Source organism: Mustela nigripes, chromosome 2 (assembly GCF_022355385.1).
Source record: "Mustela nigripes isolate SB6536 chromosome 2, MUSNIG.SB6536, whole genome shotgun sequence".
In the NCBI taxonomy this organism is placed as follows: domain Eukaryota; kingdom Metazoa; phylum Chordata; class Mammalia; order Carnivora; family Mustelidae; genus Mustela; species Mustela nigripes.
The window spans coordinates 157653199-157665797 of record NC_081558.1 but is presented as its reverse complement, the minus strand read 5'-3'; the positions used below and the strand labels follow the sequence as shown (position 1 = coordinate 157665797).

Here is a 12599-nt window from a genome sequence, read left to right as displayed (position 1 = left end):
TAAATAAATAACAGAGTAATCAAATCAGAATTTCTGAGTTGTTAAATAATGCGAAGATCAGCAAATCCAAGTACTTAGACGGTGATTAAGCTATTACCACTAGGCACAGGGATCTTTATGCAATACAAATAAACATACGTGGTCTTTGCTTTTCCCTGAACCTCGATGTGGGAAGTGAAGTATAAACACGATGAGATTTAACTAAAAAGATTTAAATCAGTTAAAGAGATTACCAATAACGATGGCTGAAGACAGTTTATTACCAACTGCCAAAATAATTCTTTAAGTAATCTATTCTTTTCAGAGGAGGCCACCCAATGTTTCCTGTAGATAGTTATTATATGAAGGAGACTTCCAGATACATTCTTTGAAACTTGCAGACCATCCATTTTAATAATTCAGCTCAATTTTCTCTTGATTTGGATGTGAGACAACACAAGGTAGTGATATCCGAAGAGGTACAAAAGGGGGAAAGACCTTGAGCCCCAGTGTCGAAATCTTTGAAGGAGAAAGTAACACAGGGCAGAAAGTAGTGGTGACAGGAACTCACCCCAAGAACATCTCATATAGGGCATTCCTTGAGATAAAATACATATTTCATTATGTTAAATCAGTATCTAGGCATTATTAAGGGTGATGTTAGACTCTCCAATGCAGATCTTTTTTGGTTCATGTGACAAGAAGAGCTAGGAAAATGAGACTACTGTAGAACAAGAAGTGGGCAAAAGAGAATTCAGTTGAAATTTTTTACTTTGTGTAGATTATAGGTTGAATCTAACCTTTCAGAGTGCCACATTGTAGCAAATAATTGCCAACGAGGCTATGAAATGATAATGGTGTTGGTTGGGGGTAGGGGATGGAAGGCCATGGAGATACTGGTTCTTCCCTTTGTTAAGAATTTTGAGCTCAAAATCTTCCCATCTTTTTCCTTTCTTTTTATAATTAATTACAATAAAACAGCCCCTCTTCTCTCCTTTCCTTTTCCCATTCACCCCGGCAAAAACAAAGTTCTCTAATTCTTGGGGTGAGTTCCTGTCACCACTACTTTCTGCCCTGTGTTACTTTCTCCTTCAAAGATTTCGACACTGGGGCTCAAGGTCTTTCCCCCTTTTGTACCTCTTCGGATATCACTACCTTGTGTTGTCTCCAGCGGTGTGAAATGTTCTATTGTAAAGAGCATGACATGATTATTTTACTTTAGTGCAAAGGAATCTGAGGGGTGAAACTATAATTGAATCAAATAAGTTATAGTTATGCATTATTCAGTTACTAAGTCTGTCTTCTGAGTTTTGCAAGTTAAGCCTCTCATCACAACCTTGTCCTCTCCGTTTCATTCAATAAATAACTTCATTGTGATTGCACTTTAACCCTACCCTTCCAACATTTCAGCTCTCTGTATTAAGCGATGTAAAAAGTTATCCTTCAAAATTTACATACTGTTATGTAATCTTAGATATATAAAGAATGTTAGAAGTAGTCTAGTCTAGCCCTTTAAATATAAAATGGGACAAGAAAATTCAGACCTGAAGAGGTAACCATCACAAAGCAAGTGGCAGTACTGAGATTCGGCAGAAGTCAAATGCAATGCTTTTACTCACTACTCCTCTATTAGCAATACACTAGCATGTCCCTTTCCCTGTGGTCTTAAATTGTACAAACTCCAGTATTTCCTATAGGAAAACCTCGCTATTCTAGTGTGTAGTAAGATTTTTAGGCATCTGGTAATGATTCGGTGTAGGATATCCTTTTTTTTTTTTTTTAAATCAGGTAATAGAAAATTAAGCCAGATGTGAATAACCATTCTATAATCATTAACAGGTGTTCTTGATCTCATGGTAGGTTATCCTGAGATTAGACTTCAATTCTGAGTTATTAATGGCTAAGGGCACGGATAAGACAGTTATTCTAAAATTTCCATACACTTGCCTCCTCAGGTTCAGGGATGGAGTAGGAACTTAGGGAACACAAATATATGCTTGTCTGGTAGAGTAGTCATCAATAGCACATGTTAAAATTGTCTAAGAAAAATACCTTCCTTTTCTTTCTTTTCTGTAGCTTCCATCTCCAACCATTTCTCGCACCTGTCTGAGGGCTCCTGAATGCCAGTGTGACTAATGAGTGCCAGAAGCAGCAGATGGGAAGGTAAGCCTTCCCTGTCTGTACTCTCATATTAGCCAGTAGGGCTCCTTGTTCCTTCCCATAACATTCCACTCAATTGATCACTAAACAGTCAGATACAACGTGAGAGGCATTTGGTACTTGTTCAAAACAAGGCTCTGCATCAGAGTTTACCCAAGACTCCACTGAAATCGTGGTATGACTTTATTTGCTAATCTCACTTAATCCTCAGTCATGAAAGTCCTTTTGAGCCCCACCTGTAATGCAGTGCATCTTCGAGCTCACTTCCCGTGCTTTGCTCCAGACTGGGCTATTAGGGTTTTATTGGAGTTAGTGGAGTTTTACAGTAGATCTACCCTAACTCTGACCTCCAAATCAGCTTCATGATGCTATAGGCCATATTAAATTACTACCAGGTTCCTAGAGGGATCCGTCCTTCCAGTTGGGTAAAGAGGCTCTGAATTGGGGTAGGCAGGCATGCCTGAAACAGCTCCCAAGTCAGGAACTCATTTTCAAGTCAGAGGATCAGTAAGATCTTTCAAAAAGATTCTTCTTTATTTATTTTTTATTTTTCAGTGTTCCAAAATTCATTGTTTGTGCACCATACCTTTCTTTTCCTTCCAATAGTAGCTTTCCTTTTGGTCATTTTGCTGCTCATTAGTACCCCCACTAGTGGATCAGAGAATAAGGAAAAATCAATTCACCTGTTTGGGTGGTAGTGGGTAACAAAATAAGCCATTGTACAATACAGAAGATCTACATCTTCTGGTTGTATGACTGCGGATTATCTGCACATCAGTTATCAGGGTTCACCTTACAGCTATGGGAAACTGGGAAATGCCTAGGTACAAACTTTCACTTTTGTAGCCATTTATGTTTACTATCATCTTGACTATTAATTTTTATAATCATGAAAGCAATGGTAATAAAAACCTAAGCATCATCTATAGGCATGAAATAAAAATAAACTTTCTTTTCCCCCTTCCACAATCTTACTTCCAACAAGTAGTCTATTGGGGGCTTTTTTTATTTTTAGATCTCCTATTAGTGGGCTACTTTACTCTAAATAATATACTCTGTCTCTACTGTTTTTTTTTTTTCTTAACAACTCTACACAGTTATCTCTGTGTAAAAGAGATAAAAGATAAAGTTTAGCCCATTTATACTCTTCTCTTTTTATGCTTATTTTAATTTTTTTAACTCTTAGAAGAGTTAAAAAATTAAAAAATTAAAGTAAGCATAAAAAAATTAAAATAATCAATTAATAACTCTTAGAAGAGTTAAAAAAATTAACTCTTAGAAGAGTTAAAAAATTAAAAAATTAAAGTAAGCATAAAAAATTAAAATAATCAATTAATAACTCTTAGAAGAGTTAAAAAAATTAAAATAAGCATAAAAAGAGACTACTCTTGCCTTTATAACTTCAAACATTAGATTTAAAAATTGATATACACACATACTATAGCTTTCTATCCATCTATATCTACCTTTATATGTAGATACTATTTCTCTTTTTAACAGATTTTTGTTTAAGATTTTATTTATTTGACACAGAGAGAGATCACAAGTAGGCAGAGAGGCAGGCTGAGAGAGAGGGGGAAGCAGGCTCACAGCTGAGCAGAGAGCCCAATGTGGGGCTCAATCCCAGAACCCTAGGATCATGACCTGAGCCGAAGGCAAAGGCTTAACCCACTGAGCCACCCAGGTGCCGCTGTAGATACTATTTCTTGAATCTTCACCATGTAAAGTAAAAAAAACCAGTACCCATTGTATTTCTGTGTTTTGTTTCTGGAGTTGATTCTAAGAATTAAAATTCAATAAATTTTGTAAATATTATTCACTTAAGATGAAGTAAGTGTGAATGTACCTGTGGAGAGGGTATTATTTTCTTTGAGTCAAAAACTAGAACCTCTTGTAGAAGAATACACCTCTAGCAAAAAACTCTTAGTAGTCTCCAACAGTTACTCAAAATCATGACTCATTTTGTATACTCAATTATATACCATAATTTCATTTTTTTCTCAAATTTCTAACTTTTTAAGTATCTCATTGTTGCTAAAAGAATCATATAATTCACTCTATCCTTAAATGTCCTAATTATACTATTTATTATAGAAAATTCATTTTCTTGCTGGAAACATATTTTTTTCAGGATTCTTTAATTATCTATTCTTATTTGGCTCAGTTACTTTCAGTCTTATTCTCAGTAGTCACGCTGGGATTTTTACCTCTCATACCTTTGGTTTAACCCCTTGGTTCTAGAAACCTATGTATTGCTCTTTTTTGGATTCTCTTTCAGTTTGCTGTAGTACTTCCAAAAGAAATATCTTTCAGAAGTAGTGGGTAAAAGATAAGGGGTAATTGTATGCTTAAAATATTGTGACTTTGCCCTCATGCTTTTCTGATACTCTGAGTATAATATTCTATGTTTATGTGATGTGATGTGATATGTGTGTGTGTGTGTGTGTGTGTGTGTGTGCGTGCACGCCTGATAGAGAGAGAGAGAGAAAAGAAAAGGCATTTACTGCATTGCTTTTGGTATCTAGTGATACTGATTAGAGGTCTGGTGCCAATCTGCTCATTATTCTTTTAACCTTTTTCTCTTGAAAGCTTTTAGAAATTTTTTCCCTCTATTTTTGAAGTTTAAATTTTCTTTTACCCTTCTTGTCATTCTAGCAGCCCTGAATCTGAAGATTTGGATCCTGCTTCAGTTCTAAACAATGTATTCTATTATTTTAAAATTTATTCCTCCCTTCCATTTTCTCTCTTCCTTCTTTGGAGAATATGCATTAGATTATGTGTTGGGTAGCCTACAAGTATTTTCTAGTTTTCAACTTTTCTATTAAATTTTCTATCCTTGTATATGTTGCTTTACATTCTGGAAATTTCTTCAAGTGTTTATTTTAGCCCTTTTATTGCCCTTTTTTAAAAAGTTGTTGATCAGGTTCTAAATTTCCAAAAATTCTTACTCATACTCACACTTTTTTTTTGCTATAGTAGCCTATTTTTATTTTACAGAATCAATATCTCCTTAAATCTCTCTGAGCATACTAAATAAAGTATTTTTCAATTCTGAATTATTCCTCTTCATTTTGAGGTCAGTGGTTTTGTTATTGTGATTCTTCCTTTTTTTGTGTGCTACTAGTTTTCCTCAATTCTGAATATAATCAATTCTTAGATGCTCATTCCTTATTTTTTTTTTCGGATTTTTATATCTTTGAAATCAGGATGCATCTTACAATTAATACTACATCACAGTTTAACTGGCAGTGCTTTTGCTTTTCTTTTGTGGTATATGAGTGTTACAATCTTAACTGAAATGAAACATGCTTTGGTCATCTGTAGTAGGTTATTAATATACACAAGAGTTACATCAGCTGGAATAGGTTTCTTACATAATTATTTAGGCTTGTTTCTTCTGAGGGTATTTGCTTTCTAAGTACCTGTGTGAGTTTATTGGTTGGCAGACTTCATTTTAGGTTGCACAAGTGGAAGTAGCAGACAGCCCTATCTTGCCCTGGTACCAAACTGAAGAGATCTGTACTCTGGCTTGTGGCAATCACATAGTTGTTTCATGTAGTGCTGAAACCAAGGATAGATGTTTCTCCTATACTCAGGGGGAGGGGTTAGAAGTTGGGCTTAATTTTTGTCACTGTTTTCTAGAGATTATCATCTTGATGTTTGCCTTTCTCCCCATTCTTAATTGGTATGCCATCTAATTGTCCTTTAAGGTTCTGAATTCTACTAGATCCCACCCAGGTAGTGGCATTTTCTTGGTGGGATTTTTGACTCTGGTTTCTTTTGCTTTGATTTGTTCATTAATATCATCCTATAAATTTGTGCTGCTTCTTTATTTAGGTCTAGGGTTAGTGGTTCTCACCCTTGCATGCATGTTGCAATCCCCGGGGTAGTTTTATAATACATTGATCCCTAGATCCCATCCCAGAAATTCTGAGTTTTGACTTGCTAAATCTAAGGTGCAGTCAAGATTGACAGCTGTTGGCCTAAAGCAACTCTGAAATCTAAAGCATCAAGGAGAGGCAGCATGAAGTATCACCAGTTCAACTTCTATAACCAAATTGCCTAGGTTAAAATTCGAGCTCTTCCGTTTAGATCTGTATGGTCTTAGGCAAGTAAATTTCTCATGACTCAGATCTTTGAATTTATAAATTGGGGGCTATAACCATAACAGTGGTTCATTGGGTTATTATATAGATTCAACAAATTAATATTAAACAACATTTAGATCACAGTGTCATATGAATATAAAATAATAAGTACACCAGTTATGAACACTATTTCTCCTCTCTCTTAGGTTCTTAGCTTCACACTCTCCAACATTTTGAACCCTGCCTCTTCTCTGAGTCCATCATTTCATTCATAGTTTCATCTACTTCCATAAGTATACTAGATTCCATGGTCCAACATTAGGCTTTTCTTTTCTTCCAGCACCCTTCATTTTGTAGCTCTGTTGTCATTCTGATGTTGTAGACCACTCACTAAGTCATCCTTCACTCCTTCTTGTCCACTCCTTACTTGGGACTATGGAATCCTGTTGAGAAAAATGGTGTCATTACTAATTCATGGTCTGGTCCACTATGTGGGTTATCAGCACAACTCTAATTTTTTTCTAGTGTGTCCCTGGTGGACTCTTCCACTCCCCACAGTGAATTCTCCAAAGTTCTCTCCTTGCAGACTGTCTGTTGGAGCTCTTTCTATCTCAGCAAGCAACTTTGCCTCCTACTTCATTAAAATGTTAGAGGTTATTCATTGCAGATTTCCTCACCTTTGTACAGATAGAGCAATTAGTTCATTTAACTTAATTTTTTTCCCTCTTGAAGTGTCAAGGAAGAGATATACCTCCTGCTCACAGAGAATCTACATGTTTTTTTGTTGTTGTTGTTCTTGGCCATTCTCATTCGTTTGGTATCTCTCTTTTCCTACCTGTGTTTCAAGCTTTTCATCTTCTTCACCTGGATTCTTCCCCTTAATTTATAGATCTTACAGTCTCCCATGAAAAAAAAAATTCTTTTCTCCAAAAATTACAACATCTATGTTCTTCACTTCACAGCCAAGCTACTCAAAAGAATATTGTACACTTACCTCCCTTCCTGTTTCAGTCCCTCTCACTCTTGTCCTACTAAAATTAAACGTCTATCCCTCATTCTTCAACAAGGCTGCATGATGACCTCACTGCCCACTCAAATGAACTCTTTTTCATCTTCAACCTGTTCGGTTTCTCTATGGTGGTAGACATAATGTGCACTTCTCTCTTAAAAGTAGTTTCTCCTTTGGCTTCTGAAATATTGTTCTCTTCTTGTTCTCCTTTTTTGGTAATCTTTGTCAGTCTTCTCTGTAGATGTTTTTTGACTACTCATTCAGTGTTGATGTGTCATGATTTGTGACCTTAGTGTCTCCTCCACTGCCATATTCTGGTGCTGCTATGTATAAGCTACAGCTCATAAGTGTTTATCTGCACCTAGAATTCACCCTGAGCTCTACTTCCTCAGATAAACTGTCTAGTAGAACTTTGCCATCTTGTTAGTGTAAGGAACCTCAAAATTGAGCTAACTTCTTTTTCCCAGTCTTGTTTTCTTTCAAGTTTGATGAATTTCAGTATAGTGAATGACTTCCGAGACAAAAATCTGAAAATCACTCTTGACATCACTCTCACTCTTACTCTACATTCTAGATGAGTGGGTAGGTGCAGTTACTTCTACTTGTGTAGCTTCTCTCATGGGCCACCCTGTTACCTACCTCCACTACTCTTGTATTAAATCAGAATTTGATCTTTTATTGGCCAAGCTTGCGATAATTGCCTTCTAACTGGCTTTCCTATCTTCCAATACCTCCTTTACAAAAGAATTTTTCCCAAAAGCCTTGTGGAAGAAAATGAGTGTTTACCGGTTTTAAAATGAAGGTTAATTTTCTTTTGTCTTATTCTTTATAACCATTATAAAGAATGATTTAATTCATTCTGTGGGAGAGGTGAGATTATTTCATCTTCCAGGGAATGGAGATCAAGGAATTATGGTTTTTTTGAAGATACAGTCCATCTTGCTCTGAGGAAGAGAGAAGCCAGCTTTTCTCATGCTAATACTGAACTCTAGTTTTAATGGGCCATCAAGGTTGCTATTGTTGACAGAAAAGAAAATAATTTAATTTTCAGGAGCATACAGATTTGTTTGTGTGTGTGTGTGTATGTCTTTTTTTTTTTTTTTTTTTTAGTAAATAGTATAGAGGTTCTCAAAGTGTAGTCCTTGGATTAGCAGCATAATTATCATCTGGAAACTTCTCAGAAGCACAAATTAGGTCCTACCCTGATCTAAATTAAAATTCTGGCCATGGGACAATGGCAATATGTGTTTTATTAAGCCTTCAGAAAATTCTGATGTAAGCTGAAATTTGAGAACTACTGACCTTATATAATGTCTGCCATATAGTGGGCTTTGAGTAATCACTTATTGAAACAAAAAGGTAAATATTGGTATCAAGAGATAAAAAGGCCTTAAGGTTACTGGTTGCCCTATGAAGTACACTATGGATGAGCCCAGGAAACCTGAGTCAGAATTTTTGCAGTTAGTTACTGTCTTCCTGCAAGAGGGACTTTCAGGTTGCCTACACCTGGGACCTGAGTTGTCTAGTTGTCTGGTCTTTAAAAAAGTAGACCCATCTCTTCATTTGCACCAAGAACTTTTTTTTTTTTTAAAGATTGATTGATTGATTTACTGATTGATTGATTGATTGAAGAAAGAGAAAGAAAGCAAGGAGGAGGGGCAGAGGGAGAGGGAGAAGAAAACATTCCACTGAGCAAGGAGCCTGGATACAGGACTCAATCCCAGGACTCTGGGATCATGACCTGAGCTAAAGGCAGATGCTTAACTGACTGAGCCACCCAGGTGCCCTGCACCAAGAACTTTTTGCAAATTTCCAGGACAGCTATAACTCCAAGAGCAGCCCATGGGACACCAGTCAGGGAAGTTGCTAGGAGCGTTAGCATGCAGGTGGCTGTGAGTTGGATAGGACAGGGAGGATGCTGTCGTCACGGTGGTACCATTTGTGATGGTGTTAACATGGGATTCTGGCTGCAGCTTAGGTTACATCACAGACATAATGGCACACACAGACTAGACCCAAGCATTTTTTCCCATGTCACTTTTACTTAATTCTAGATGGCCCTCTGTCACCAACAGAGTCGTTCAGGAGGTCAGAAAGAAACACTAAGTGCTGGACATGGCAGAGTAGCCTGTAGTCCATGATTAAGACTTGAAGATAGAAGGCATCAGAAGAGCTGAATGAGAACCACTGAAGATGAAAGTTTTTTCATGGCTATTACACCAGCAGGGTAGTGATTCTGATGTTATTTTTTAAGATGCTGCAGGCTGTTGACCCTCATTGTTTTCCCCAAGAGGGCCATGAAATATGACCCACAAAACCATCCTTCTTGATTCAGCTTTTTTAAAAAAAAAAGAAAAAAGAAAAAAGTTACCTCATTTCTAAGGGGAAAGCTCTGGATCCTGGATGACATAACAAATATACAAATATATTTGGGGAGAAGGTTCCTATTTACAGCTAGAAGGAACACTCACTCACCACTCTTAAACAAGTTTTTCTCTTGTCTCTAAAGGAAATATTATTGACACAAGGTTTGGGGGTGGGGAGTGCTTTTCTAGTATAGTCTAGTGCTAGCAAGGAAGCATGTAAATCCCGAACAGGGAAGACCACTGTGGTGCTTCAAAAACACCCAATTCATGAGCCCAGGAAATGCTAGAGGCAAATGGAATGTCTCAGAGGCTCCCCTCCTGAGCCTGTGTTGAGCTCAGTGGCATCTCCAAACTGATTAACTCTTTCATCTTTGTTCTGAATGCCTAAGCCTTCTTAAGTAAGACTTTGCTCAAGAAGAGAACTGGAGAGCCTGGTCAGTCACCCTCCTGAAGGTCTCTGAGGTCAGTAAGACAGGTTCTGTGATGCTGGAGGCCTGGTTCAGAGAACACTAGCTAAGGAGCTTTAAAACATAGGAGGTGTTAATTAGATACACTTGAGATCAGTGTGGACAGTGCATTTTCCATTTTAACTCAGCCTGCTAAAAACAAAACACTCTCCCCGACTCCGATAAACATTGGTCAGGGTGGGAGAAAAAGAGAAAAGGGAGGCTACTTCTTGCCAAAGGCTACTTCTTGCCTAAAGTGTTGCCCCAGCCCTCTACCCACAGGAGCCAGTATGGAGGAAAATTGAGGCAGTTGCTGAACCTCCAAACATAGCTCTGAGGACTTCCTGGGAGTCAGCTGCTGGCATCCTTGGCTGCAGGCTATCAGACAGCTTGAGGCAAGCAATTCCCACTATCCCACCCAGAGGGGACTCGCTCAGCCTGTTCTCACTGGCACGGTGGAGAACATGCACAGTGAGATGGTAATAAGGAAAGCACTCCAGACCCAATGTCTCTGGGGGAAGCGTGGGCGTAGGGGCAGAGCCTGAGCCTTCCCTGCACAACTATGGAGGAGATCCATGTGAGGCTGTCGTTTAAGCTGGAATGTTTCCCAGGACTACTGGGGTATCTGAGTATAAGCGATAGGGCTGAGAGAAGGGAGTGGGCCTTCTTGGTTGGTCACAAGAAACTATTACATTTAAATTGTTCCATGGAAAACATGCTTTCTGAAGAATCACCTTACTGAGGCCAGAATTAGGTGACGGTTAGGCCAGAATTTATTTGAAATGAGAGTTTCAGTGGTCAGTGGTTGGGGTCAGTGAGTTGTGTCCAGACCTGGAGAGGAAGGGCAGGGAGTCTCACTGTGAACTACAACCGAATGTAACTTGTTTAAGATGCTAGGCTCACACTCTTGGAAGAACACAAGCTTAAGGACCGTCCATGTCTTTCTGCTCACATTCCGAGCTTGGGTGCCTACAAAAAATTCAAGGCATTTGCTATGATACATTACCTCATTTTAGGAGTCAGACCTCTCAGAACCCTCAAATTAAGCTCCATGAGCTTTGAATTCAGGGACTTCCCAAGACCCAGGGAGTGGAAAGAAATGAAGAGTGCAACTATAAGCCAAGAGCAATGTTTTCTCTCACCACGATTGAAATGTGGAATGTGTTCAGGGTGAGAACACAAATAGATCTGAATGACCTCGACCATTTGAAAAAAAGCCCAGAAATACCTCATGTATGAAGCTAAGGACCTGAGAGCGAATAAATAAATGTGTTGCCAAATAGTGGCATAACCTCTGAAGCCACCTAATCCTTTCTATTCCACCGTCGTGGTGAGTAGGAGAGTAGTTCCGAGACACTATCTTGTGACTCTCTACCCACAAAGTCTTCAGACCAGGAGGCCCAAATCCATGCATGAGATAGAACGCCTTCTAAATCGAAACCCTAACAATTTCCGTAGCCTTAGCTCCCATCACATTCATGGTACCCCCCAGACAGCACTATCCCATGGTGAGCGCTCAGTATAAACGTACGTAAGGTAGAGTCTTCTGTGTAGATAATATCTCATCTTCCAAGAACCATCAAGGCTATAGAGCCTTTTCTCACTCTCTCATCCCCAGAGATAACATTTATTATTATATACTTCTATAACAGCAACCATGAGACTTTGAGCCCCATATCACTCTACTCTGTATCCCCAAAACCTAGCAGTTTCAGATATTCAGAGAGTACATAAAAAATATTGAATGCATGAGTGAATGAATGAATGAACAAGAAGCTGAAGGGTAAGGATGTGTAGTGCCTTAACCAAGAACGTACTATAGAACCAAGGCCAGGACTGAAAATTAAATATAAAAATGTTAGCCCCTGCTTTGTTCAAAACCTCACCACAACTCTATGTTACATTAATCCTTTTTTGCTTTGTTTTGCATTGAATATCTATAGCTATATATAAAGTGAACGCCTGGTGAGTGGGCGGATGGTGGTGTTCACTCTTATTTAGCGAAATGTGAATATGTCAGAATTACAGAAAATAGAAAGAAAGAGGTTTATGCAAAGCTGTCAGTTCTCATGTCTGTTTTTTTTTATTTATTTTTTTTTAATCTGAGATGGTGCCGAGATGGTTCAAACTTAATATTCACATCCATTTTATCACATTAAATATGATCATTAGCAAACAGTGTTTGGATGGTAGCTATTTCCTAACTGACAATAGCCATCCGGTGGTACCCACTTTCCCATATGCCTGGGACTGATACAATTCAGATAGTCTGGAAAACAGTGGGAGGAAGGAAGCAATTAGAAATGAAGGGGAAGCTGAGGGCAGAAGAGAGGCACCAATTTTATCTTGCACAAGAATATCCCTATACCTATTCTTTTGAAACTTATGGGTGGGGACAGAAGTACTATTTTTAAGTCTGTTTCATATCCTCAGTTGGCATGCAGTCATGCCCATAGGGTGAGTGGCAGGAAACCTTGAGGGTGGGCACTGGTGTTTTAAAAAAGCTCAGGCCGTAGACTAAGAAAACAGGAAGAAATGAACTCTAGAATAC

At 38.2% G+C, this 12599-nt stretch overlaps 1 long non-coding RNA gene across 2 annotated transcripts in view; it reads left to right on the top strand.

Annotated features, from left to right (window-relative positions):
• Positions 1-12599, top strand: part of LOC132010187 (uncharacterized) — a 399643-nt gene that overhangs the window by 317981 nt on the left and 69063 nt on the right. For both annotated transcript variants that reach the window (XR_009402191.1, XR_009402190.1), the window contains exon 3: positions 2056-2142. This is a non-coding gene — a long non-coding RNA (uncharacterized LOC132010187). The remainder of the gene's footprint in view (positions 1-2055; positions 2143-12599) is intronic.